The sequence below is a fragment of the Pseudophryne corroboree genome, unplaced genomic scaffold (genome assembly GCF_028390025.1).
Source record: "Pseudophryne corroboree isolate aPseCor3 unplaced genomic scaffold, aPseCor3.hap2 scaffold_299, whole genome shotgun sequence".
Taxonomy (NCBI): domain Eukaryota; kingdom Metazoa; phylum Chordata; class Amphibia; order Anura; family Myobatrachidae; genus Pseudophryne; species Pseudophryne corroboree.
In genome coordinates this window covers 495662-523303 of record NW_026969662.1, presented here as the reverse complement: position 1 = coordinate 523303, position 27642 = coordinate 495662, and the positions used below count along the sequence as shown (strand labels likewise).

The 27642-nt window shown below is 40.3% G+C and overlaps 8 non-coding genes across 8 annotated transcripts; 4 read left to right on the top strand and 4 right to left on the bottom strand.

Moving 5' to 3' along the window:
- Positions 1-23992: 23992 nt before the first annotated feature.
- LOC135016514 (U5 spliceosomal RNA) lies at positions 23993-24108 on the bottom strand. Its single transcript, XR_010214599.1, has one exon. It is a non-coding gene; the product is annotated as a U5 spliceosomal RNA (small nuclear RNA).
- Positions 24109-24383: 275 nt separating this feature from the next.
- LOC135016505 (U5 spliceosomal RNA) lies at positions 24384-24499 on the bottom strand. The gene has a single exon (XR_010214590.1). It is a non-coding gene; the product is annotated as a U5 spliceosomal RNA (small nuclear RNA).
- Positions 24500-24773: 274 nt separating this feature from the next.
- LOC135016506 (U5 spliceosomal RNA) lies at positions 24774-24889 on the bottom strand. The gene has a single exon (XR_010214591.1). It is a non-coding gene; the product is annotated as a U5 spliceosomal RNA (small nuclear RNA).
- A 286-nt stretch (positions 24890-25175) lies between these two features.
- Positions 25176-25291, bottom strand: LOC135016492 (U5 spliceosomal RNA). The gene has a single exon (XR_010214576.1). It is a non-coding gene; the product is annotated as a U5 spliceosomal RNA (small nuclear RNA).
- Positions 25292-25435: 144 nt separating this feature from the next.
- On the top strand, positions 25436-25598 carry LOC135016370 (U1 spliceosomal RNA). Its single transcript, XR_010214502.1, has one exon. It is a non-coding gene; the product is annotated as a U1 spliceosomal RNA (small nuclear RNA).
- Positions 25599-26269: 671 nt separating this feature from the next.
- On the top strand, positions 26270-26433 carry LOC135016209 (U1 spliceosomal RNA). The gene has a single exon (XR_010214344.1). It is a non-coding gene; the product is annotated as a U1 spliceosomal RNA (small nuclear RNA).
- Positions 26434-26585: 152 nt separating this feature from the next.
- On the top strand, positions 26586-26748 carry LOC135016449 (U1 spliceosomal RNA). The gene has a single exon (XR_010214551.1). It is a non-coding gene; the product is annotated as a U1 spliceosomal RNA (small nuclear RNA).
- A 671-nt stretch (positions 26749-27419) lies between these two features.
- LOC135016227 (U1 spliceosomal RNA) lies at positions 27420-27583 on the top strand. Its single transcript, XR_010214362.1, has one exon. It is a non-coding gene; the product is annotated as a U1 spliceosomal RNA (small nuclear RNA).
- The last annotated feature ends 59 nt before the right edge of the window (positions 27584-27642 follow it).

The following is a 27642-nucleotide window of genomic DNA, read 5'->3' as shown; positions in this document are numbered from 1 at the left end:
AAGGAAAAGCTGTATTGTACCTTTGCATTTTTCTCCCAAACGAAAGACACTAGAATGAAAATTTTAAAGCCTCCTGTTAGTGCTTCATCTACACGTTATAGCCCTGAATTTTCCAATGCCTATCTCTTTGCAAAAGAGAGATATCGGCAAGGAAAAACTGTATTGTACCTTTGCATTTTTCTCCCAAACGAAGGACACTAGAATGAAAATTTTAAAGCCTCCTGTTAGTGCTTCATCTACACGTTATAGCCCTGAATTTTCCAATGCCTATCTCTTTGCAAAAGAGAGATATCGGCAAGGAAAAGCTGTATTGTACCTTTGCATTTTTCTCCCAAACGAAGGACACTAGAATGAAAATTTTAAAGCCTCGTTTTAGTGCTTCATCTACACGTTATAGCCCTGAATTTTCCAATGCCTATCTCTTAGCAAAAGAGAGATATCGGCAAGGAAAAGCTGTATTGTACCTTTGCATTTTTCTCCCAAACGAAAGACACTAGAATGAAAATTTTAAAGCCTCCTGTTAGTGCTTCATATACACGTTATAGCCCTGAATTTTCCAATGCCTATCTCTTTGCAAAAGAGAGATATCGGCAAGGAAAAGCTGCATTGTACTTTTACATTTTTCTCCCAAACGAAAGACACTAGAATGAAAATTTTAAAGCCTCCTGTTAGTGCTTCATCTACACGTTATAGCCCTGAATTTTCCAATGCCTATCTCTTTGCAAAAGAGAGATATCGGCAAGGAAAAGCTGCATTGTACTTTTACATTTTTCTCCCAAACGAAAGACACTAGAATGAAAATTTTAAAGCCTCCTTTTAGTGCTTCATCTACACGTAATAGCCCTGAATTTTCCAATGCCTATCTCTTTGCAAAAGAGAGATATCGGCAAGGAAATGCTGTATTGTACCTTTGCATTTTTCTCCCAAACGAAAGACACTAGAATGAAAATTTTAAAGCCTCCTGTTAGTGCTTCATCTACACGTTATAGCCCTGAATTTTCCAATGCCTAGCTCTTTGCAAAAGAGAGATATTGGCAAGGAAAAGCTGTATTGTACCTTTGCATTTTTCTCCCAAACGAAGGACACTAGAATGAAAATTTTAAAGCCTCCTGTTAGTGCTTCATCTACACGTTATAGCCCTGAATTTTCCAATGCCTATCTCTTTGCAAAAGAGAGATATCGGCAAGGAAAAGCTGTATTGTACCTTTGCATTTTTCTCCCAAACGAAGGACACTAGAATGAAAATTTTAAAGCCTCCTTTTAGTGCTTCATCTACACGTTATAGCCCTGAATTTTCCAATGCCTATCTCTTAGCAAAAGAGAGATATCGGCAAGGAAAAGCTGTATTGTACCTTTGCATTTTTCTCCCAAACGAAAGACACTAGAATGAAAATTTTAAAGTCTACTGTTAGTGCTTCATCTACACGTTATAGCCCTGAATTTTCAAATGCCTAGCTCTTTGCAAAAGAGAGATATCGGCAAGGAAAAGCTGTATTGTACCTTTGCATTTTTCTCCCAAACGAAAGACACTAGAATGAAAATTTTAAAGCCTCCTGTTAGTGCTTCATCTACACGTTATAGCCCTGAATTTTCCAATGCCTATCTCTTTGCAAAAGAGAGATATCGGCAAGGAAAAGCTGTATTGTACCTTTGCATTTTTCTCCCAAACGAAAGACACTAGAATGAAAATTTTAAAGCCTCCTGTTAGTGCTTCATATACACGTTATAGCCCTGAATTTTCCAATGCCTATCTCTTTGCAAAAGAGAGATATCGGCAAGGAAAAGCTGCATTGTACTTTTACATTTTTCTCCCAAACGAAAGACACTAGAATGAAAATTTTAAAGCCTCCTGTTAGTGCTTCATCTACACGTTATAGCCCTGAATTTTCCAATGCCTATCTCTTTGCAAAAGAGAGATATCGGCAAGGAAAAGCTGTATTGTACCTTTGCATTTATCTCCCAAACGAAGGACACTAGAATGAAAATTTTAAAGCCTCCTTTTAGTGCTTCATCTACACGTTATAGCCCTGAATTTTCCAATGCCTATCTCTTAGCAAAAGAGAGATATCGGCAAGGAAAAGCTGTATTGTACCTTTGCATTTTTCTCCCAAACGAAAGACACTAGAATGAAAATTTTAAAGCCTCCTGTTAGTGCTTCATATACACGTTATAGCCCTGAATTTTCCAATGCCTATCTCTTTGCAAAAGAGAGATATCGGCAAGGAAAAGCTGCATTGTACTTTTACATTTTTCTCCCAAACGAAAGACACTAGAATGAAAATTTTAAAGCCTCCTGTTAGAGCTTCATCTACACGTTATAGCCCTGAATTTTCCAATGCCTATCTCTTTGCAAAAGAGAGATATCGGCAAGGAAAAGCTGCATTGTACTTTTACATTTTTCTCCCAAACGAAAGACACTAGAATGAAAATTTTAAAGCCTCCTGTTAGTGCTTCATCTACACGTTATAGCCCTGAATTTTCCAATGCCTATCTCTCTGCAAAAGAGAGATATCGGCAAGGAAAAGCTGTATTGTACCTTTGCATTTTTCTCCCAAACGAAGGACACTAGAATGAAAATTTTAAAGCCTCCTTTTAGTGCTTCATCTACACGTTATAGCCCTGAATTTTCCAATGCCTATCTCTTAGCAAAAGAGAGATATCGGCAAGGAAAAGCTGTATTGTACCTTTGCATTTTTCTCCCAAACGAAAGACACTAGAATGAAAATTTTAAAGCCTCCTGTTAGTGCTTCATATACACGTTATAGCCCTGAATTTTCCAATGCCTATCTCTTTGCAAAAGAGAGATATCGGCAAGGAAAAGCTGCATTGTACTTTTACATTTTTCTCCCAAACGAAAGACACTAGAATGAAAATTTTAAAGCCTCCTGTTAGAGCTTCATCTACACGTTATAGCCCTGAATTTTCCAATGCCTATCTCTTTGCAAAAGAGAGATATCGGCAAGGAAAAGCTGCATTGTACTTTTACATTTTTCTCCCAAACGAAAGACACTAGAATGAAAATTTTAAAGCCTCCTTTTAGTGCTTCATCTACACGTAATAGCCCTGAATTTTCCAATGCCTATCTCTTTGCAAAAGAGAGATATCGGCAAGGAAATGCTGTATTGTACCTTTGCATTTTTCTCCCAAACGAAAGACACTAGAATGAAAATTTTAAAGCCTCCTGTTAGTGCTTCATCTACACGTTATAGCCCTGAATTTTCCAATGCCTAGCTCTTTGCAAAAGAGAGATATTGGCAAGGAAAAGCTGTATTGTACCTTTGCATTTTTCTCCCAAACGAAGGACACTAGAATGAAAATTTTAAAGCCTCCTGTTAGTGCTTCATCTACACGTTATAGCCCTGAATTTTCCAATTCCTATCTCTTTGCAAAAGAGAGATATCGGCAAGGAAAAACTGTATTGTACCTTTGCATTTTTCTCCCAAACGAAAGACACTAGAATGAAAATTTTAAAGCCTCCTGTTAGTGCTTCATCTACACGTTATAGCCCTGAATTTTCCAATGCCTAGCTCTTTGCAAAAGAGAGATATCGGCAAGGAAAAGCTGTATTGGACCTTTGCATTTTTCTCCCAAACGAAAGACACTAGAATGAAAATTTTAAAGCCTCCTGTTAGTGCTTCATCTACACGTTATAGCCCTGAATTTTCCAATGCCTATCTCTTTGCAAAAGAGAGATATCGGCAAGGAAAAGCTGTATTGTACCTTTGCATTTTTCTCCCAAACGAAGGACACTAGAATGAAAATTTTAAAGCCTCCTATTAGTGCTTCATCTACACGTTATAGCCCTGAATTTTCCAATGCCTATCTCTTTGCAAAAGAGAGATATCGGCAAGGAAAAGCTGTATTGTACCTTTGCATTTTTCTCCCAAACGAAGGACACTAGAATGAAAATTTTAAAGCCTCCTGTTAGTGCTTCATCTACACGTTATAGCCCTGAATTTTCCAATGCCTATCTCTTAGCAAAAGAGAGATATCGGCAAGGAAAAGCTGTATTGTACCTTTGCATTTTTCTCCCAAACGAAAGACACTAGAATGAAAATTTTAAAGCCTCCTGTTAGTGCTTCATATACACTTTATAGCCCTGAATTTTCTCATGCCTATCTCTTTGCAAAAGAGAGATATCGGCAAGGAAAAGCTGCATTGTACTTTTACATTTTTCTCCCAAACGAAAGACACTAGAATGAAAATTTTAAAGCCTCCTGTTAGTGCTTCATCTACACGTTATAGCCCTGAATTTTCCAATGCCTATCTCTTTGCAAAAGAGAGATATCGGCAAGGAAAAGCTGCATTGTACTTTTACATTTTTCTCCCAAACGAAAGACACTAGAATGAAAATTTTAAAGCCTCCTTTTAGTGCTTCATCTACACGTAATAGCCGTGAATTTTACAATGCCTATCTCTTTGCAAAAGAGAGATATCGGCAAGGAAATGCTGTATTGTACCTTTGCATTTTCTCCCAAACGAAAGACACTAGAATGAAAATTTTAAAGCCTCCTGTTAGTGCTTCATCTACACGTTATAGCCCTGAATTTTCCAATGCCTAGCTCTTTGCAAAAGAGAGATATTGGCAAGGAAAAGCTGTATTGTACCTTTGCATTTTTCTCCCAAACGAAGGACACTAGAATGAAAATTTTAAAGCCTCCTGTTAGTGCTTCATCTACACGTTATAGCCCTGAATTTTCCAATGCCTATCTCTTTGCAAAAGAGAGATATCGGCAAGGAAAAGCAGCATTGTACTTTTGCATTTTTCTCCCAAACGAAAGACACTAGAATGAAAATTTTAAAGCCTCCTATTAGTGCTTCATCTACACGTTATAGCCCTGAATTTTCCAATGCCTAGCTCTTTGCAAAAGAGAGATATCGGCAAGGAAAAGCTGTATTGTACCTTTGCATTTTTCTCCCAAACAAAAGACACTAGAATGAAAATTTTAAAGCCTCCTGTTAGTGCTTCATCTACACGTTATAGCCCTGAATTTTCCAATGCCTATCTCTTTGCAAAAGAGAGATATCGGCAAGGAAAAGCTGTATTGTACCTTTGCATGTTTCTCCCAAACGAAGGACACTAGAATGAAAATTTTGAAGCCTCCTATTAGTGCTTCATCTACACGTTATAGCCCTGAATTTTCCAATGCCTATCTCTTTGCAAAAGAGAGATATCGGCAAGGAAAAGCTGTATTGTACCTTTGCATTTTTCTCCCAAACGAAGTACACTAGAATGAAAATTTTAAAGCCTCCTGTTAGTGCTTCATCTACACGTTATAGCCCTGAATTTTCAAATGCCTATCTCTTTGCAAAAGAGAGATATCGGCAAGGAAAAGCTGTATTGTACCTTTGCATTTTTCTCCCAAACGAAAGACACTAGAATGAAAATTTTAAAGCCTCCTGTTAGTGCTTCATCTACACGTTATAGCCCTGAATTTTCCAATGCCTATCTCTTTGCAAAAGAGAGATATCGGCAAGGAAAAACTGTATTGTACCTTTGCATTTTTCTCCCAAACGAAAGACACTAGAATGAAAATTTTAAAGCCTCCTGTTAGTGCTTCATCTACACGTTATAGCCCTGAATTTTCCAATGCCTAGCTCTTTGCAAAAGAGAGATATTGGCAAGGAAAAGCTGTATTGTACCTTTGCATTTTTCTCCCAAACGAAGGACACTAGAATGAAAATTTTAAAGCCTCCTTTTAGTGCTTCATCTACACGTTATAGCCCTGAATTTTCCAATGCCTATCTCTTAGCAAAAGAGAGATATCGGCAAGGAAAAGCTGTATTGTACCTTTGCATTTTTCTCCCAAACGAAAGACACTAGAATGAAAATTTTAAAGCCTCCTGTTAGTGCTTCATATACACGTTATAGCCCTGAATTTTCCAATGCCTATCTCTTTGCAAAAGAGAGATATCGGCAAGGAAAAGCTGCATTGTACTTTTACATTTTTCTCCCAAACGAAAGACACTAGAATGAAAATTTTAAAGCCTCCTGTTAGAGCTTCATCTACACGTTATAGCCCTGAATTTTCCAATGCCTATCTCTTTGCAAAAGAGAGATATCGGCAAGGAAAAGCTGCATTGTACTTTTACATTTTTCTCCCAAACGAAAGACACTAGAATGAAAATTTTAAAGACTCCTGTTAGTGCTTCATCTACACGTTATAGCCCTGAATTTTCCAATGCCTATCTCTTTGCAAAAGAGAGATATCGGCAAGGAAAAGCTGTATTGTACCTTTGCATTTTTCTCCCAAACGAAGGACACTAGAATGAAAATTTTAAAGCCTCCTTTTAGTGCTTCATCTACACGTTATAGCCCTGAATTTTCCAATGCCTATCTCTTAGCAAAAGAGAGATATCGGCAAGGAAAAGCTGTATTGTACCTTTGCATTTTTCTCCCAAACGAAAGACACTAGAATGAAAATTTTAAAGCCTCCTGTTAGTGCTTCATATACACGTTATAGCCCTGAATTTTCCAATGCCTATCTCTTTGCAAAAGAGAGATATCGGCAAGGAAAAGCTGCATTGTACTTTTACATTTTTCTCCCAAACGAAAGACACTAGAATGAAAATTTTAAAACCTCCTGTTAGAGCTTCATCTACACGTTATAGCCCTGAATTTTCCAATGCCTATCTCTTTGCAAAAGAGAGATATCGGCAAGGAAAAGCTGCATTGTACTTTTACATTTTTCTCCCAAACGAAAGACACTAGAATGAAAATTTTAAAGCCTCCTTTTAGTGCTTCATCTACACGTAATAGCCCTGAATTTTCCAATGCCTATCTCTTTGCAAAAGAGAGATATCGGCAAGGAAATGCTGTATTGTACCTTTGCATTTTTCTCCCAAACGAAAGACACTAGAATGAAAATTTTAAAGCCTCCTGTTAGTGCTTCATCTACACGTTATAGCCCTGAATTTTCCAATGCCTAGCTCTTTGCAAAAGAGAGATATTGGCAAGGAAAAGCTGTATTGTACCTTTGCATTTTTCTCCCAAACGAAGGACACTAGAATGAAAATTTTAAAGCCTCCTGTTAGTGCTTCATCTACACGTTATAGCCCTGAATTTTCCAATGCCTATCTCTTTGCAAAAGAGAGATATCGGCAAGGAAAAACTGTATTGTACCTTTGCATTTTTCTCCCAAACGAAAGACACTAGAATGAAAATTTTAAAGCCTCCTGTTAGTGCTTCATCTACACGTTATAGCCCTGAATTTTCCAATGCCTAGCTCTTTGCAAAAGAGAGATATCGGCAAGGAAAAGCTGTATTGTACCTTTGCATTTTTCTCCCAAACGAAGGACACTAGAATGAAAATTTTAAAGCCTCCTATTAGTGCTTCATCTACACGTTATAGCCCTGAATTTTCCAATGCCTATCTCTTTGCAAAAGAGAGATATCGGCAAGGAAAAGCTGTATTGTACCTTTGCATTTTTCTCCCAAACGAAGGACACTAGAATGAAAATTTTAAAGCCTCCTGTTAGTGCTTCATCTACACGTTATAGCCCTGAATTTTCCAATGCCTATCTCTTAGCAAAAGAGAGATATCGGCAAGGAAAAGCTGTATTGTACCTTTGCATTTTTCTCCCAAACGAAAGACACTAGAATGAAAATTTTAAAGCCTCCTGTTAGTGCTTCATATACACTTTATAGCCCTGAATTTTCTCATGCCTATCTCTTTGCAAAAGAGAGATATCGGCAAGGAAAAGCTGCATTGTACTTTTACATTTTTCTCCCAAACGAAAGACACTAGAATGAAAATTTTAAAGCCTCCTTTTAGTGCTTCATCTACACGTAATAGCCCTGAATTTTCCAATGCCTATCTCTTTGCAAAAGAGAGATATCGGCAAGGAAATGCTGTATTGTACCTTTGCATTTTCTCCCAAACGAAAGACACTAGAATGAAAATTTTAAAGCCTCCTGTTAGTGCTTCATCTACACGTTATAGCCCTGAATTTTCCAATGCCTAGCTCTTTGCAAAAGAGAGATATTGGCAAGGAAAAGCTGTATTGTACCTTTGCATTTTTCTCCCAAACGAAGGACACTAGAATGAAAATTTTAAAGCCTCCTGTTAGTGCTTCATCTACACGTTATAGCCCTGAATTTTCCAATGCCTATCTCTTTGCAAAAGAGAGATATCGGCAAGGAAAAGCAGCATTGTACTTTTGCATTTTTCTCCCAAACGAAAGACACTAGAATGAAAATTTTAAAGCCTCCTATTAGTGCTTCATCTACGTTATAGCCCTGAATTTTCCAATGCCTAGCTCTTTGCAAAAGAGAGATATCGGCAAGGAAAAGCTGTATTGTACCTTTGCATTTTTCTCCCAAACAAAAGACACTAGAATGAAAATTTTAAAGCCTCCTGTTAGTGCTTCATCTACACGTTATAGCCCTGAATTTTCCAATGCCTATCTCTTTGCAAAAGAGAGATATCGGCAAGGAAAAGCTGTATTGTACCTTTGCATGTTTCTCCCAAACGAAGGACACTAGAATGAAAATTTTGAAGCCTCCTATTAGTGCTTCATCTACACGTTATAGCCCTGAATTTTCCAATGCCTATCTCTTTGCAAAAGAGAGATATCGGCAAGGAAAAGCTGTATTGTACCTTTGCATTTTTCTCCCAAACGAAGGACACTAGAATGAAAATTTTAAAGCCTCCTGTTAGTGCTTCATCTACACGTTATAGCCCTGAATTTTCAAATGCCTATCTCTTTGCAAAAGAGAGATATCGGCAAGGAAAAGCTGTATTGTACCTTTGCATTTTTCTCCCAAACGAAAGACACTAGAATGAAAATTTTAAAGCCTCCTGTTAGTGCTTCATCTACACGTTATAGCCCTGAATTTTCCAATGCCTATCTCTTTGCAAAAGAGAGATATCGGCAAGGAAAAACTGTATTGTACCTTTGCATTTTTCTCCCAAACGAAAGACACTAGAATGAAAATTTTAAAGCCTCCTGTTAGTGCTTCATCTACACGTTATAGCCCTGAATTTTCCAATGCCTAGCTCTTTGCAAAAGAGAGATATTGGCAAGGAAAAGCTGTATTGTACCTTTGCATTTTTCTCCCAAACGAAAGACACTAGAATGAAAATTTTAAAGTCTACTGTTAGTGCTTCATCTACACGTTATAGCCCTGAATTTTCCAATGCCTAGCTCTTTGCAAAAGAGAGATATCGGCAAGGAAAAGCTGTATTGTACCTTTGCATTTTTCTCCCAAACGAAAGACACTAGAATGAAAATTTTAAAGCCTCCTGTTAGTGCTTCATCTACACGTTATAGCCCTGAATTTTCCAATGCCTAGCTCTTTGCAAAAGAGAGATATCGGCAAGGAAAAGCTGTATTGTACCTTTGCATTTTTCTCCCAAACGAAGGACACTAGAATGAAAATTTTAAAGCCTCCTATTAGTGCTTCATCTACACGTTATAGCCCTGAATTTTCCAATGCCTATCTCTTTGCAAAAGAGAGATATCGGCAAGGAAAAGCTGTATTGTACCTTTGCATTTTTCTCCCAAACGAAGGACACTAGAATGAAAATTTTAAAGCCTCCTTTTAGTGCTTCATCTACACGTTATAGCCCTGAATTTTCCAATGCCTATCTCTTAGCAAAAGAGAGATATCGGCAAGGAAAAGCTGTATTGTACCTTTGCATTTTTCTCCCAAACGAAAGACACTAGAATGAAAATTTTAAAGCCTCCTGTTAGTGCTTCATCTACACGTTATAGCCCTGCATTTTCCAATGCCTATCTCTTTGCAAAAGAGAGATATCGGCAAGGAAAAGCTGTATTGTACCTTTGCATTTTTCTCCCAAACGAAAGACACTAGAATGAAAATTTTAAAGCCTACTGTTAGTGCTTCATCTACACGTTATAGCCCTGAATTTTCCAATGCCTAGCTCTTTGCAAAAGAGAGATATCGGCAAGGAAATGCTGTATTGTACCTTTGCATTTTTCTCCCAAACGAAAGACACTAGAATGAAAATGTTAAAGCCTACTGTTAGTGCTTCATCTACACGTTATAGCCCTGAATTTTCCAATGCCTAGCTCTTTGCAAAAGAGAGATATCGGCAAGGAAAAGCTGTATTGTACCTTTGCATTTTTCTCCCAAACGAAAGACACTAGAATGAAAATTTTAAAGCCTCCTGTTAGTGCTTCATCTACACGTTATAGCCCTGAATTTTCCAATGCCTATCTCTTTGCAAAAGAGAGATATCAGCAAGGAAAAGCTGTATTGTACCTTTGCATTTTTCTCCCAAACGAAGGACACTAGAATGAAAATTTTAAAGCCTCCTATTAGTGCTTCATCTACACGTTATAGCCCTGAATTTTCCAATGCCTATCTCTTTGCAAAAGAGAGATATCGGCAAGGAAAAACTGTATTGTACCTTTGCATTTTTCTCCCAAACGAAAGACACTAGAATGAAAATTTTAAAGCCTCCTGTTAGTGCTTCATCTACACGTTATAGCCCTGAATTTTCCAATGCCTATCTCTTTGCAAAAGAGAGATATCGGCAAGGAAAAGTTGTATTGTACCTTTGCATTTTTCTCCCAAACGAAAGATACTAGAATGAAAATTTTAAATCCTACTGTTAGTGCTTCATCTGCACGTTATAGCCCTGAATTTTCCAATGCCTAGCTCTTTGCAAAAGAGAGATATCGGCAAGGAAAAGCTGTATTGTACCTTTGCATTTTTCTCCCAAACGAAAGACACTAGAATGAAAATTTTAAAGCCTACTGTTAGTGCTTCATCTACACGTTATAGCCCTGAATTTTCCAATGCCTAGCTCTTTGCAAAAGAGAGATATCGGCAAGGAAAAGCTGTATTGTACCTTTGCATTTTTCTCCCAAACGAAAGACACTAGAATGAAAATTTTAAAGCCTCCTGTTAGTGCTTCATCTACACGTTATAGCCCTGAATTTTCCAATGCCTATCTCTTTTCAAAAGAGAGATATCGGCAAGGAAAAGATGTATTGTACCTTTGCATTTTTCTCCCAAACGAAGGATACTAGAATGAAAATTTTAAAGCATCCTATTAGTGCTTCATCTACACGTTATAGCCCTGAATTTTCCAATGCCTATCTCTTTGCAAAAGAGAGATATCGGCAAGGAAAAGTGTATTGTACTTTTGCATTTTTCTCCCAAACGAAAGACACTAGAATGAAAATTTTAAAGCCTCCTGTTAGTGCTTCATCTACACGTTATAGCCCTGCATTTTCCAATGCCTATCTCTTTGCAAAAGAGAGATATCGGCAAGGAAAAGCTGCATTGTACTTTTGCATTTTTCTCCCAAACGAAAGACACTAGAATGAAAATTTTAAAGCCTCCTGTTAGTGCTTCATCTACACGTTATAGCCCTGCATTTTCCAATGCCTATCTCTTTGCAAAAGAGAGATATCGGCAAGGAAAAGCTGTATTGTGCCTTTGCATTTTTCTCCCAAACGAAAGACACTAGAATGAAAATGTTAAAGCCTACTGTTAGTGCTTCATCTACACGTTATAGCCCTGAATTTTCCAATGCCTAGCTCTTTGCAAAAGAGAGATATCGGCAAGGAAAAGCTGTATTGTACCTTTGCATTTTTCTCCCAAACGAAAGACACTAGAATGAAAATTTTAAAGCCTCCTGTTAGTGCTTCATCTACACGTTATAGCCCTGAATTTTCCAATGCCTATCTCTTTGCAAAAGAGAGATATCGGCAAGGAAAAGCTGTATTGTACCTTTGCATTTTTCTCCCAAACGAAGGACACTAGAATGAAAATTTTAAAGCCTCCTATTAGTGCTTCATCTACACGTTATAGCCCTGAATTTTCCAATGCCTATCTCTTTGCAAAAGAGAGATATCGGCAAGGAAAAACTGTATTGTACCTTTGCATTTTTCTCCCAAACGAAAGACACTAGAATGAAAATTTTAAAGCCTCCTGTTAGTGCTTCATCTACACGTTATAGCCCTGAATTTTCCAATGCCTATCTCTTTGCAAAAGAGAGATATCGGCAAGGAAAAGCTGTATTGTACCTTTGCATTTTTCTCCCAAACGAAAGACACTAGAATGAAAATTTTAAATCCTACTGTTAGTGCTTCATCTACACGTTATAGCCCTGAATTTTCCAATGCCTAGCTCTTTGCAAAAGAGAGATATCGACAAGGAAAAGCTGTATTGTACCTTTGCATTTTTCTCCCAAACGAAAGACACTAGAATGAAAATTTTAAAGCCTCCTGTTAGTGCTTCATATACACGTTATAGCCCTGAATTTTCCAATGCCTATCTCTTTGCAAAAGAGAGATATCGGCAAGGAAAAGCTGTATTGTACCTTTGCATTTTTCTCCCAAACGAAGGACACTAGAATGAAAATTTTAAAGCCTCCTGTTAGTGCTTCATCTACACGTAATAGCCCTGAATTTTCCAATGCCTATCTCTTTGCAAAAGAGAGATATCGGCAAGGAAATGCTGTATTGTACCTTTGCATTTTTCTCCCAAACGAAAGACACTAGAATGAAAATTTTAAAGCCTCCTGTTAGTGCTTCATCTACACGTTATAGCCCTGCATTTTCCAATGCCTATCTCTTTGCAAAAGAGAGATATCGGCAAGGAAAAGTTGCATTGTACTTTTGCATTTTTCTCCCAAACGAAAGACACTAGAATGAAAATTGTAAAGCCTCCTGTTAGTGCTTCATCTACACGTTATAGTCCTGCATTTTCCAATGCCTATCTCTTTGCAAAAGAGAGATATCGGCAAGGAAAAGCTGTATTGTACCTTTGCATTTTTCTCCCAAACGAAAGACACTAGAATGAAAATGTTAAAGCGTACTGTTAGTGCTTCATCTACACGTTATAGCCCTGAATTTTCCAATGCCTATCTCTTTGCAAAAGAGAGATATCGGCAAGGAAAAGCTGTATTGTACCTTTGCATTTTTCTCCCAAACGAAAGACACTAGAATGAAAATTTTAAAGCCTCCTGTTAGTGCTTCATCTACACGTTATAGCCCTGAATTTTCCAATGCCTAGCTCTTTGCAAAAGAGAGATATCGGCAAGGAAAAGCTGTATTGTACCTTTGCATTTTTCTCCCAAACGAAAGACACTAGAATGAAAAGTTTAAAGCCTCCTGTTAGTGCTTCATCTACACGTTATAGCCCTGAATTTTCCAATGCCTATCTCTTTGCAAAAGAGAGATATCGGCAAGGAAAAGCTGTATTGTACCTTTGCATTTTTCTCCCAAACGAAGGACACTAGAATGAAAATTTTAAAGCCTCCTATTAGTGCTTAATCTACACGTTATAGCCCTGAATTTTCCAATGCCTATCTCTTTGCAAAAGAGAGATATCGGCAAGGAAAAGCTGTATTGTACCTTTGCATTTTTCTCCCAAACGAAGTACACTAGAATGAAAATGTTAAAGCCTCCTGTTAGTGCTTCATCTACACGTTATAGCCCTGAATTTTCCAATGCCTATCTCTTTGCAAAAGAGAGATATCGGCAAGGAAAAGCTGTATTGTACCTTTGCATTTTTTTCCCAAACGAAAGACACTAGAATGAAAATTTTAAAGCCTCCTGTTAGTGCTTCATCTACACGTTATAGCCCTGAATTTTCCAATGCCTATCTCTTTGCAAAAGAGAGATATCGGCAAGGAAATGCTGTATTGTACCTTTGCATTTTTCTCCCAAACGAAAGACACTAGAATGAAAATTTTAAAGCCTCCTGTTAGTGCTTCATCTACACGTTATAGCCCTGCATTTTCCAATGCCTATCTCTTTGCAAAAGAGAGATATCGGCAAGGAAAAGCTGCATTGTACTTTTGCATTTTTCTCCCAAACGAAGGACACTAGAATGAAAATTTTAAAGCCTCCTGTTAGTGCTTCATCTACACGTTATAGCCCTGAATTTTCCAATGCCTATTTCTTTGCAAAAGAGAGATATCGGCAAGGAAAAGCTGTATTGTACCTTTGCATTTTTCTCCCAAACGAAAGACACTAGAATGAAAATTTTAAAGCCTACTGTTAGTGCTTCATCTACACGTTATAGCCCTGAATTTTCCAATGCTTAGCTCTTTGCAAAAGAGAGATATCGGCAAGGAAAAGCTGTATTGTACCTTTGCATTTTTCTCCCAAACGAAAGACACTAGAATGAAAATTTTAAAGCCTCCTGTTAGTGCTTCATCTACACGTTATAGCCCTGAATTTTCCAATGCCTATCTCTTTGCAAAAGAGAGATATCGGCAAGGAAAAGCTGTATTGTACCTTTGCTTTTTTCTCCCAAACGAAAGACACTAGAATGAAAATTTTAAAGCCTCCTATTAGTGCTTCATCTACACGTTATAGCCCTGAATTTTCCAATGCCTATCTCTTTGCAAAAGAGAGATATCGGCAAGGAAAAGCTGCATTGTACTTTTGCATTTTTCTCCCAAACGAAAGACACTAGAATGAAAATTTTAAAGCCTCCTGTTAGTGCTTCATCTACACGTTATAGCCCTGAATTTTCCAATGCCTAGCTCTTTGCAAAAGAGAGATATTGGCAAGGAAAAGCTGTATTGTACCTTTGCATTTTTCTCCCAAACGAAAGACACTAGAATGAAAATTTAAAAGCCTCCTGTTAGTGCTTCATCTACGCGGTATAGCCCTGAATTTTCCAATGCCTAGCTCTTTGCAAAAGAGAGATATCGGCAAGGAAAAGCTGTATTGTACCTTTGCATTTTTCTCCCAAACGAAAGACACTAGAATGAAAATTTTAAAGCCTCCTGTTAGTGCTTCATCTACACGTTATAGCCCTGAATTTTCCAATGCCTATCTCTTTGCAAAAGAGAGATATCGGCAAGGAAATGCTGTATTGTACCTTTGCATTTTTCTCCCAAACGAAAGACACTAGAATGAAAATTTTAAAGCCTCCTGTTAGTGCTTCATCTACACGTTATAGCCCTGCATTTTCCAATGCCTATCTCTTTGCAAAAGAGAGATATCGGCAAGGAAAAGCTGCATTGTACTTTTGCATTTTTCTCCCAAACGAAAGACACTAGAATGAAAATTTTAAAGCCTCCTGTTAGTGCTTCATCTACACGTTATTGCCCTGAATTTTCCAATGCCTAGCTCTTTGCAAAAGAGAGATATTGGCAAGGAAAAGCTGTATTGTACCTTTGCATTTTTCTCCCAAACGAAAGACACTAGAATGAAAATTTTAAAGCCTCCTGTTAGTGCTTCATCTACACGTTATAGCCCTGAATTTTCCAATGCCTATCTCTTTGCAAAAGAGAGATATCGGCAAGGAAAAACTGTATTGTACCTTTGCATTTTTCTCCCAAACGAAAGACACTAGAATGAAAATTTTAAAGCCTCCTGTTAGTGCTTCATCTACACGTTATAGCCCTGAATTTTCCAATGCCTATCTCTTTGCAAAAGAGAGATATCGGCAAGGAAAAGCTGTATTGTACCTTTGCATTTTTCTCCCAAACGAAGGACACTAGAATGAAAATTTTAAAGCCTCCTATTAGTGCTTCATCTACACGTTATAGCCCTGAATTTTCCAATGCCTATCTCTTTGCAAAAGAGAGATATCGGCAAGGAAAAGCTGTATTGTACCTTTGCATTTTTCTCCCAAACGAAGTACACTAGAATGAAAATGTTAAAGCCTCCTGTTAGTGCTTCATCTACACGTTATAGCCCTGAATTTTCCAATGCCTATCTCTTTGCAAAAGAGAGATATCGGCAAGGAAAAGCTGTATTGTACCTTTGCATTTTTCTCCCAAACGAAAGACACTAGAATGAAAATTTTAAAGCCTCCTGTTAGTGCTTCATCTACACGTTATAGCCCTGAATTTTCCAATGCCTATCTCTTTGCAAAAGAGAGATATCGGCAAGGAAATGCTGTATTGTACCTTTGCATTTTTCTCCCAAACGAAAGACACTAGAATGAAAATTTTAAAGCCTCCTGTTAGTGCTTCATCTACACGTTATAGCCCTGCATTTTCCAATGCCTATCTCTTTGCAAAAGAGATATATCGGCAAGGAAAAGCTGCATTGTACTTTTGCATTTTTCTCCCAAACGAAAGACACTAGAATGAAAATTTTAAAGCCTCCTGTTAGTGCTTCATCTACACGTTATAGCCCTGAATTTTCCAATGCCTAGCTCTTTGCAAAAGAGAGATATTGGCAAGGAAAAGCTGTATTGTACCTTTGCATTTTTCTCCCAAACGAAAGACACTAGAATGAAAATTTTAAAGCCTCCTGTTAGTGCTTCATCTACACGATATAGCCCTGAATTTTCCAATGCCTATCTCTTTGCAAAAGAGAGATATCGGCAAGGAAAAGCTGTATTGTACCTTTGCATTTTTCTCCCAAACGAAGGACACTAGAATGAAAATTTTAAAGCCTCCTGTTAGTGCTTCATCTACACGTTATAGCCCTGAATTTTCCAATGCCTATTTCTTTGCAAAAGAGAGATATCGGCAAGGAAAAGCTGTATTGTACCTTTGCATTTTTCTCCCAAACGAAAGACACTAGAATGAAAATTTTAAAGCCTACTGTTAGTGCTTCATCTACACGTTATAGCCCTGAATTTTCCAATGCCTAGCTCTTTGCAAAAGAGAGATATCGGCAAGGAAAAGCTGTATTGTACCTTTGCATTTTTCTCCCAAACGAAAGACACTAGAATGAAAATTTTAAAGCCTCCTGTTAGTGCTTCATCTACACGTTATAGCCCTGAATTTTCCAATGCCTATCTCTTTGCAAAAGAGAGATATCGGCAAGGAAAAGCTGTATTGTACCTTTGCTTTTTTCTCCCAAACGAAAGACACTAGAATGAAAATTTTAAAGCCTCCTATTAGTGCTTCATCTACACGTTATAGCCCTGAATTTTCCAATGCCTATCTCTTTGCAAAAGAGAGATATCGGCAAGGAAAAGCTGCATTGTACTTTTGCATTTTTCTCCCAAACGAAAGACACTAGAATGAAAATTTTAAAGCCTCCTGTTAGTGCTTCATCTACACGTCATAGCCCTGAATTTTCCAATGCCTAGCTCTTTGCAAAAGAGAGATATTGGCAAGGAAAAGCTGTATTGTACCTTTGCATTTTTCTCCCAAACGAAAGACACTAGAATGAAAATTTAAAAGCCTCCTGTTAGTGCTTCATCTACACGGTATAGCCCTGAATTTTCCAATGCCTAGCTCTTTGCAAAAGAGAGATATCGGCAAGGAAAAGCTGTATTGTACCTTTGCATTTTTCTCCCAAACGAAAGACACTAGAATGAAAATTTTAAAGCCTCCTGTTAGTGCTTCATCTACACGTTATAGCCCTGAATTTTCCAATGCCTATCTCTTTGCAAAAGAGAGATATCGGCAAGGAAATGCTGTATTGTACCTTTGCATTTTTCTCCCAAACGAAAGACACTAGAATGAAAATTTTAAAGCCTCCTGTTAGTGCTTCATCTACACGTTATAGCCCTGCATTTTCCAATGCCTATCTCTTTGCAAAAGAGAGATATCGGCAAGGAAAAGCTGCATTGTACTTTTGCATTTTTCTCCCAAACGAAAGACACTAGAATGAAAATTTTAAAGCCTCCTGTTAGTGCTTCATCTACACGTTATTGCCCTGAATTTTCCAATGCCTAGCTCTTTGCAAAAGAGAGATATTGGCAAGGAAAAGCTGTATTGTACCTTTGCATTTTTCTCCCAAACGAAAGACACTAGAATGAAAATTTTAAAGCCTCCTGTTAGTGCTTCATCTACACGTTATAGCCCTGAATTTTCCAATGCCTATCTCTTTGCAAAAGAGAGATATCGGCAAGGAAAAACTGTATTGTACCTTTGCATTTTTCTCCCAAACGAAAGACACTAGAATGAAAATTTTAAAGCCTCCTGTTAGTGCTTCATCTACACGTTATAGCCCTGAATTTTCCAATGCCTATCTCTTTGCAAAAGAGAGATATCGGCAAGGAAAAGCTGTATTGTACCTTTGCATTTTTCTCCCAAACGAAGGACACTAGAATGAAAATTTAAAAGCCTCCTGTTAGTGCTTCATCTACACGGTATAGCCCTGAATTTTCCAATGCCTATCTCTTTGCAAAAGAGAGATATCGGCAAGGAAAAGCTGTATTGTACCTTTGCATTTTTCTCCCAAACGAAATACACTAGAATGAAAATTTTAAAGCCTCCTGTTAGTGCTTCATCTACACGTTATAGCCCTAAATTTTCCAATGCCTAGCTCTTTGCAAAAGAGAGATATTGTGCTTCCTAGCTGTTTTTTATAAAATCACTTAATTAAATCTAACTCTGATTACGTCAGAGAAGGCCAGGTACCCTACACCATAAGAGGGGGTTTGAAATTTTGACTTGTCTACTTAAAGATCACCAAAATCTGATGACAAGGTCAATTACATCCCTGGGTGGGATTGAACCTCCAACCTTTTGGTTAATAGCCCATGTAAGTGCAAGAAATCCTGAAGCACTCACTCATCATGGGAAAGTACCAATGTGTATCTTGATTATTGACTTTTTAAAGTTTTTCTAGGAAACGTTCTAGATGAATGATTATTAGCCTTTGTCAGTATTGACTTTTGCAAGGTGTCTCTGTGGCGCAATCAGTTAGTGTGTAAGGCTATTAACCAAAAGGTTGGTGGTTCAATCCCACCCAGGGACTTAATTGACCTTGTTATCAGATTTTGGTGATCTTTAAGTAGACAAGTCAAAATTTCAAACCCACTGTTATGGTGTAGGGTACCTGGCCTTCTCTGATGTTTAGATTTGATTCAGTGATTTTATAAAAACAGCTAGGAAGCACAATTTAGCAGTGGGTTGCAGAGAAAAAGAAATATGCTGGCAGAAAAATCCAATTGAGTGATTAAACAGCTCTTCATTTTCTGGCTTTATTTTTATACTAACAAATTTGTTCTCTGAAAAGTGTCCACAAAGCCAAGTCTCTGATTAACACCTTTGTAGGGATGGTTTTTCACCTATTACTAAATTAAACTTGCTTCATTGGAAAGGCAGCAAGATGCATCCTCATTTCAATGTCTACTGAAATAATACAGGTTGACACCAGGAAACATTAACGCCACTGCATCCTTGCTGCTTTCGCATGTGGAAGTCTGTTTAATGTGAAAACAAGGTGATATCTAATTAGCACACAGGTAAGGAATTAAGAAAATCTTTATTTAAGGGTGAAGATGTTTCTCACAAAATCGTTGCCCCAATGCATCATTGAAATTCAAGCTGGAAAGATGATTTTAATATATCACTTGTACATTTTGCATTGCTCTTCTGGTGACAATGTAGTTTGTTTTTGTCAATTACCATTTTAATAATCGGGTAAAGAAAATTAATTGGATTTTTGAAAGAAAACAATACTGTCAATATACTATTAAAACAAATTAAAATGGTAAAAGTTATTGTACTTTAAGTAAAAATAAAAGAGCAAAAATATCAATCCCAGTTTTTGATTACTTTAATTAACAAAAAAAAATGCACATAGCAATGGATAGTTTCGATCAATCAACCTCTGGGTTATGGGCCCAGCATGCTTCCATTGCACTACTCTGCTGCTCATGGAAGTGTAAGAGATCCTGAAGACTAAATTGATTAAAGGCCTAAAAGTACTGGACTATAAGGAAAGACTTACTAGGCTGAATATTTATACACTAGAAAAGAGGTGCCTAAGAGGAGATATTATTAATATCTTCAAATATGTAAAGATACATAACAAAGAGTTATCAGAGGAATTATTTATTAAACGAACACGTGGTCACTCGCTGCGACTGGAGGAAAGTTCAGAACGCAATGGAGGAAAGGTTTCTTCACTGTTAGGGCAATCAGGATGTGGAATTCCCTGCCAGGGAAGGTGGTAATGGCGGACTCTGTAATTGGATTTAAAAAAGGAATGGATACATTTCTGAATGAAAAAGCTATCCAAGGTTATAATACTTAAAATATCAACATGGTTAATCCGGGGGTAACATGAGTTATAGTAGCTAACTAGTCATAAAACATTATTCAGCAAGTATGTAGAATCATCACAACTTAAAACAGGTTGAACACGATGGGCAATTTGCCTCTATTCAACCTCAAAAACTATGTTACTATATTACTATGTTATTGTAGTATACAGAACACCACAATGCAATGAGCAGTGATAGTGAGCACTGATGAGGATACTAGAACTGACACTGAGCAGCAAGATGCAGCACTGGACTATTAGTAATGTACTGTAGTATGCTGAGCACCACAATGCAGCACAAGACAATGAGCAGTGATACTGAGCACTGATGAGGATACTACTGAGAACTGACACTGAGCAGGAGAGACACACTACTAGTATTACTGAGCAGCAATAAGTAACCACTGATACTGAGCACTGATATTGAGATTTCCACTGAGAGAACATAGCCACGTCCTCTCCGCTCTCTCTTCAATGCACGAGTAAAAATGGCAGCAACGCGCAGCTCTTTATATGGAATCCGAATCTCGCGAGAATCCGACAGCGGGATGATGACATTTTCCCTTGTTCAGGTTTTCCGAGTCAGGCGGGAACAACCGAGCCTGCCTCGGACCAGTGTAAACAACGTGGAGTTCGTGGGGAATTCGGTTCTCGGAGAACCGAACCCGCTCCTCTCTACCTTATACCCATCAATTTTTTTATTTTCAATCTAAGCCCCTGCAGTTTTCTGTAAGCATCTGCTTCGCTATGATGATCAACAAGTCACAAGGGCAAACACTCAGGGTTTGAGGCGTAGATCTTAGGACCAGCTGCTACAAGCATGGCAGAGGTGTCACTATCACTGGTGACACCCAGAGAGGTGGCGAGGGAGATTGTAATGCAGTGCGCGCAGATAAGCAGCGCAATGGTAAAAAGGAGGCATGGTTTCATAGGTAGGGGCGTGGCCTGGTGGCCTGAATCTACATTTTGTTGCTCCGGGTGTCCCGGGGGTTGGGGGCTGCACCCGGGGACTAGTGTGTGAGCGGTGCTGGCTCCTGCACAGTGACAGGGCATGGCCACCCAGCATGACGCCTCCCTTCTTGACCATGCTGTAATTGCAGTCGCACTGCAGTTCAGCGTGATCATAAAAAATGGTGTAGGCTCCTGCTGGTGCAGACTGTATGTGCGCGCAGGAAGCCGCCACCATTTTTGTGATCACAGCGGCTGAATGTGATGTCATACAGCCGCTGTGACCACGCCCCCTGTGTCTCCTCCGTTGCAGACCCCATTTTGAAGCCTTGCCCCCGCACCGCTCCATCCCTGACTTGGAAATGGAGTGTTGCTGACCCACCTCTCCCCCCCTTCCCCGCCCCGATTGACAGGCAGAGGCGATCACATTCTCTGCGGGGTGCCGCAGAAAATGCAGGCACATGCGTATGCTCTTAGCAATTTTTGCAGTTGGATCGCTTATTGTGATTGCAATCCAACCTGAATCAGGCCCTATTACCTATCACAATGCGCTGCGGGCAGTACAAAATTGGGTTAATATAGGAGAAAAACCCCCAGACCTGTGCTCCTTAACTGTACCTGGTGGCTAGTGGAGCGGCTGCCCAGTAATCAGTGTCCACCGCAGTGCGCACACGGCCCACCCCCTACGGCCTCGCTCCCCTTCATCAGCGGCCTCGTGATCCGGAAGGGTGGTGTGTGTGTGACTGACCTTAGGATGAAACCGGAGCCTCCGCTGCAGTGACCCAGCAACCAGGGCACGGGAGTATACAGCGCCGCTGGGAGTGATGAAGCTGCAGTAAAGATGTCTATTAGACCTAGCCTGCTGCAGCCCTTGTAGATTCTCATAAAACAAGTTCTTCTTTTCTTGTCAAAATTAATAGCTAAGAATAGGCTGCCTGAGGCAGGCCCCTGTTAATTGGCCTGCTACTGAAGGCACCAACTACAAACTGAGCTCCCTGTTCAGGGAAGCGGGGTTATAGAGGAGAATGCACTGAGCTTCTTGGGAACAGTCAAAAGCTTTGAGCCGGTTGGTGCCTCAGATCAAGATCCTACTCTACACCCCAATGTGAATCCTTGTGGAGTCCAGTGTACCCCACAGAAGAAATTAATGTGTCACACCCATTGGCAGCAACCTTAGAATAGCTGCTGACGGGCACAATTGAGAAAGGAAGGGGGGGGGGGGGACATTTGAATCCAGCACATAGATGCAATTCAAATATGTAATTTGTACCTTCCTATTTTAAAATATAATGGATGAACCTCACCCTGTGAGAACAATCTTCATGATCAAGAGATCTAATATGTAAAATAAGTATGAGTTGGGATAGGGCTGGGGAGGGTGGCAGCTCGGGCAGCCCCTCCCCCGTCAAGTTAAGGAGATTCAACTGAGGAAGCACAAGGGAACTCTCGTCTGGGGACAACAACTGCAGGGAGACCACATCTTTTCAGATGAACATGGGAGGGCGGAAGGCTGCCTAATACTGAAGCACCATCAAATATCAAACCATATCCAACAACTAGTACAAGCATTCCTGGGGGAAGGTCTGCAGCAGACGGATTTGCATACGGTGATGTCATCCAAGCAGTGGGCCAAAGTTGGCTGGAACCCTCATCTGCATATAAAAAGAGAAAAGGGGCATGCAGGGCATGGCGGCCTTTTGCAGTGCTTGGATGACCCCTAGTTCGCATTAAACACCCCCACCCTCCTTTGGTGTGGGGCTCATGTTGGCCATGCCCCATCCCCTGAAGCATTCATGCTGATTTCTTGCAGCAGCTGGGCACTGTAACAGCTCCAGAGCTGCTCTGTAAGGCAAGTAAAAGGGTGTGGGCCCTGCAGCACCACCTGTAGTTCGCATTGTGCGTTGGAAGGCACAAAGTAAGCAGACGGGAGGAGAAGTCAGGATAGTACACAAGGGCATCCTTTTCTCTTAGTCCGTAGAGGATGCTGGGGTCACATTAAGAACCATGGGGTATAGACGGGATCCGCAAGAGACATGGGCACTTTAAGACTTTCAAAGGGTGTGAACTGGCTCCTCCCTCTATGCCCCTCCTCCAGACTCCAGTTATAGGAACTGTGCCCAGGGAGACGGACATTTCGAGGAAAGGATTTATTGTTAAACTAAGGTGAGCATCTTACCAGCTCACACCTTAAGCATGCCGCAGAACGTGGCATTCAACAGAACACAAGCCAACGGCATGAACAATTGCAGCAAAAAGCTGACCAGAACCGTAACACAACATGTGTATAACCACAAGTAATAACTGCAGACACAGTATGGACTGGGACGGGTGCCCAGCATCCTCTACGTACTAAGAGAAAAGGATTTACCGGTAGGTATTAAAATCCTATTTTCTCATACGACCTAGAGGATGCTGGGGTCACATTAAGAACCATGGGGTTATACCAAAGCTCTTGAACGGGTGGGAGAGTGCGTACGACTCTGCAGCACCGAATGACCCAACTTGAGGTTATCATCAGCCAAGGTATCAAACTTGTAAAACTTAGCAAAAGTGTTTACTAAATAGCTGCTCGGCAAAGTTGCAATGCCGAGACTCCCCGACCAGCTGCCCAGGATGAACCCACCTTTCTAGTAGAATGGGTCTTCACCTAATTCAGTAACGGCAATCCTGCCGTGGAATGAGCATGCTGAATCTTACCACAGATCCAGCGCATAATGGTCTGCATGGAAGCAGGACACCCAATCATGTTGGGAGCATACAGGACAAACAGAGCCTCTGTTTTCCTAATCTGAACCGTTCTGGTGACATAAATTTTCAAAGTTCTGACCACAGCCAGAGACTTTGACTCAACGAAGGTGTCAGTGGCCAAAGGCACCATGTGGAAAGATGAACCACCTTCGGCAGAAATTGTTGACGTGTCCTCAATTCTGCTCTATCTTCATGAAAGATCAAATAAAGGCTCTTGTGATACTGCATGGTTTGTACTGTTTTCCATGTGCTCCCAGATCTTTCAAGCAAGTAGCATGGTCAAGAAAGTTCTGTTTGAAAAGAAACAAACATTTACTGTCATTGTTATGCAAATAAACTTACATTAAAGCTAACAAGAAAGCACACTCGTTCTGTCTTTTAAACTGATAAAAGAAACCCCAATAATATGGGGCATGCAAAAATTGAGATAAAACTCAGTTTTGCTCCTCTCCACGGAAATCTTTAATAAAAGGCGAAATATTTGTTAGTTCTGAAGAGAAACCAGAGCATGACCAAGATTCCACCTGTCGCCTGAGTGCCATGCCAGCAGTTCTCATTCAGCTCAAAGTGAGCACCCAATTTGAATGAAAGAAAGCAGATTTCTCACCAGGCTTCCCCTTGCTATAAACATGGTTTGTACTCTTTTCCATGTGCTCCCAGATCTTTCAAACAATTAGTGTGGTCAAGAAAGTTCTGTTTGAAAAGAAACAAACATTTACTGTCATTTCTATGCAAATGAGCTTACATTAAAGCACACTCGTTCTATCTTTAAACCAATAAAATAAAACCACAATAAGATGGGGCATGCAAAAATTGAGATAAAACTCAGTTTTGCTCCTCTCCACGGAAATCTTTAGTAAAAGGCGAAAGATTTGTTCGTTCTGAAGAGAAACCACAGCATGACCAAGATTCTACCTGTCGCCTGAGTGCCATGCCAGCAGTCCTCATTCAGCTCAAAGTGAGCACCCAATTTGAAAGAAAGAAAGCAGATTTCTCACCAGGCTTCCCCTTGCTATAAACATGGTTTGTACTCTTTTCCATGTGCTCCCAGATCTTTCAAGCAATTAGTATAGTCAAGAAAGTTCTGTTTGAAAAGAAACAAACATTTACTGTCATTTCTACGCAAATGAGCTTACATTAAAGCACACTCGTTCTATCTTTAAACTGATAAAAGAAACTCCAATAAGACGGGGCATGCAAAAATTGAGATAAAACTCAGTTTTGCTCCTCTCCATGGAAATCTTTAGTAAAAGGCGAAAGATTTGTTCGTTCTGAAGAGAAACCAGAGCATGACCAAGATTCCACCTGTCGCCTGAGTGCCATGCCAGCAGTCCTCATTCAGCTCAAAGTGAGCACCCAATTTGAAAGAAAGAAAGCAGATTTCTCACCAGGCTTCCCCTTGCTATAAGCATGGTTTGTACTCTTTTCCATGTGCTCCCAGATCTTTCAAGCAATTAGTATGGTCAAGAAAGTTCTGCTTGAAAAGAAACAGACATTTATTGTCATTGTTATGCAAATAAACTTACATTAAAGCTAACAAGAAAGCACACTCGTTCTGTCTTTAATCCGATAAAAGAAACCCCAATAATATGGGGCATGCAAAAATTGAGATAAAACTCGGTTTTGCTCCTCTCCACGGAAATCTTTAGTAAAAGGCGAAAGATTTGTTCGTTCTGAAGAGAAACCAGAGCATGACCAAGATTTTTATCTGAAAATATGTGTTCTCCCTGCAGTTGTTGTCCCCAGATGAGAGTTCCCTTGTGCTGCCTCAGTTGAATCTCCTTTACTTGACAGGGGGATGCTCGAGCAGCGACCCTCCCCAGCTCTAGCCCAACTCCTACTTACCTGCCAGGTGAGATACTATGATCATGAAGGTGCTTCTCCCAGGGCAAGGCTCACCCATTGCACTCTGGGTGTGCTGCTTCTGCGATTTCCCCAAATGTGGGAAACTTGACTGCATAATTTGTGTTTCCCCTGGTCGGCTCTCGTATAATTCAGATCTCTTTGTCTCAGGTCTCTCTCCAGCCTAGTTTGCTGTCTGTTTCTACTTCTCTTTTCTTGAGCCGCTCCCTTCTATGCCCTTGCGCACTATCCTGACTTCTCCCGTCTGCTTACTTCGTGCCTTCCAACGCACAATGCAAACTACAGGTAGTGCTGCAGGACCCACACCCTTTTACTTGCCTTACAGAGCGTCTCTGGAGCAGTTACAGTGCCCAGCTGCTGCAAGAAATCAGCTTGAATGCTTCAGGGGCTGGGGAATAGCCAACATGAGCCCCACACCGAAGGAGGGTGGAGGTGTGTAATGCGAACTAGGGGTCATCCAAGCGCCGCAAAAGGCCGCCATGCCCTGCACGCCCCTTGTCTCTTTTCATATGCAGACGAGGGTTGAAGCCAACTTTGACCCACTGTTTGGATGACATCACCATATGCAAATCCATCTGCTGCAGGCCTTCCCCCAGGAATGCTTGCACTAGTTGTTGCATTTGGTTTGTTGTTTGGGGGTGCTTCAGTATTAGGCAGCCTTCTGCCCTCCCATGTTCATCTGAAAATATGTGTTCTCCCTGCAGTTGTTGTCCCCAGATGAGAGTTCCCTTGTGCTGCCTCAGTTGAATCTCCTTTACTTGACAGAGATGTGCCTGAGCAGCGGCCCTCCCCAGCCCTATCCCAAATCATACTTATTTTGCATAGGCGATACCATGGTCATGAAGATTGTTCTCCCAGGGTGAGGTTCATTCATTGCATTCTGGGTATGCTGACCCCTGTGATTTCCCCAAATGTGGGAAACTCGACTGCATTATTTGTGGTAGTGGGGGACTGTGTTTGTGCTTTCCTCTGGTCAGCTCTGGTAAAAATCAGATTTCTTTATCTCAGATCTTCCTCTAGCCTTGTTCTTCTTTCGAGAGTTCCCTTGTGCTGCCTCAGTTGGATCTCTTTCACTTGACAGGGGGGTGCCCGAGCAGCGACCCTCCCCAGCTCTAGCCCAACTCCTACTTACCTGCCAGGTGAGATACTATGATCATGAAGGTGCTTCTCCAAGGGCAAGGCTCACCCATTGCACTCTGGTTGTGCTGCCCCTGTGATTTCCCCAAATGTGGGAAACTTGACTGCATAATTTGTGTTTCCCTTGGTCGGCTCTCGTATAATTCAGATCTCTTTGTCTCAGGTCTCTCTCCAGCCTAGTTTGCTGTCTGTTTCCACTTCTCTTTTCTTGAGCCGCTCCCTTCTATGCCCTTGCGCACTATCCTGACTTCTCCCGTCTGCTTACTTCGTGCCTTCCAACGCACAATGCAAACTACAGGTAGTGCTGCAGGGCCCACACCCTTTTACTTGCCTTACAGAGCAGCTCTGGAGCAGTTACAGTGCCCAGCTGCTGCAAGAAATCAGCTTGAATGCTTCAGGGGCTGGGGCATAGCCAACATGAGCCCCACACCGAAGGAGGGTGGAGGTGTGTAATGCGAACTAGGGGTCATCCAAGCGCCGCAAAAGGCCGCCATGCCCTGCACGCCCCTTTTCTCTTTTCGTATGCAGACGAGGGTTGAAGCCAACTTTGACCCACTGCTTGGATGGCATCACCATATGCAAATCCATCTGCTGCAGGCCTTCCCCCAGGAATGCTTGCACTAGTTGTTGCATTTGGTTTGTTGTTTGGGGGTGCTTCAGTATTAGGCAGCCTTCTGCCCTCCCATGTTCATCTGAAAATATGTGTTCTCCCTGCAGTTGTTGTCCCCAGATGAGAGTTCCCTTGTGCTGCCTCAGTTGAATCTCCTTTACTTGACAGAGATGTGCCTGAGCAGCGGCCCTCCCCAGCCCTATCCCAAATCATACTTATTTTGCATAGGAGAGACCATGGTCTTGAAGATTGTTCTCCCAGGGTGAGGTTCATTCATTGCATTCTGGGTATGCTGACCCATGTGATTTCCCCAAATGTGGGAAACTCAACTGCATTATTTGTGGTAGTGGGGGACTGTGTTTGTGCTTTCCTCTGGTCAGCTCTAGTAAAAGTCAGATTTCTTTGTTTCAGTTCTTCCTCTAGCCTTGTTCTTC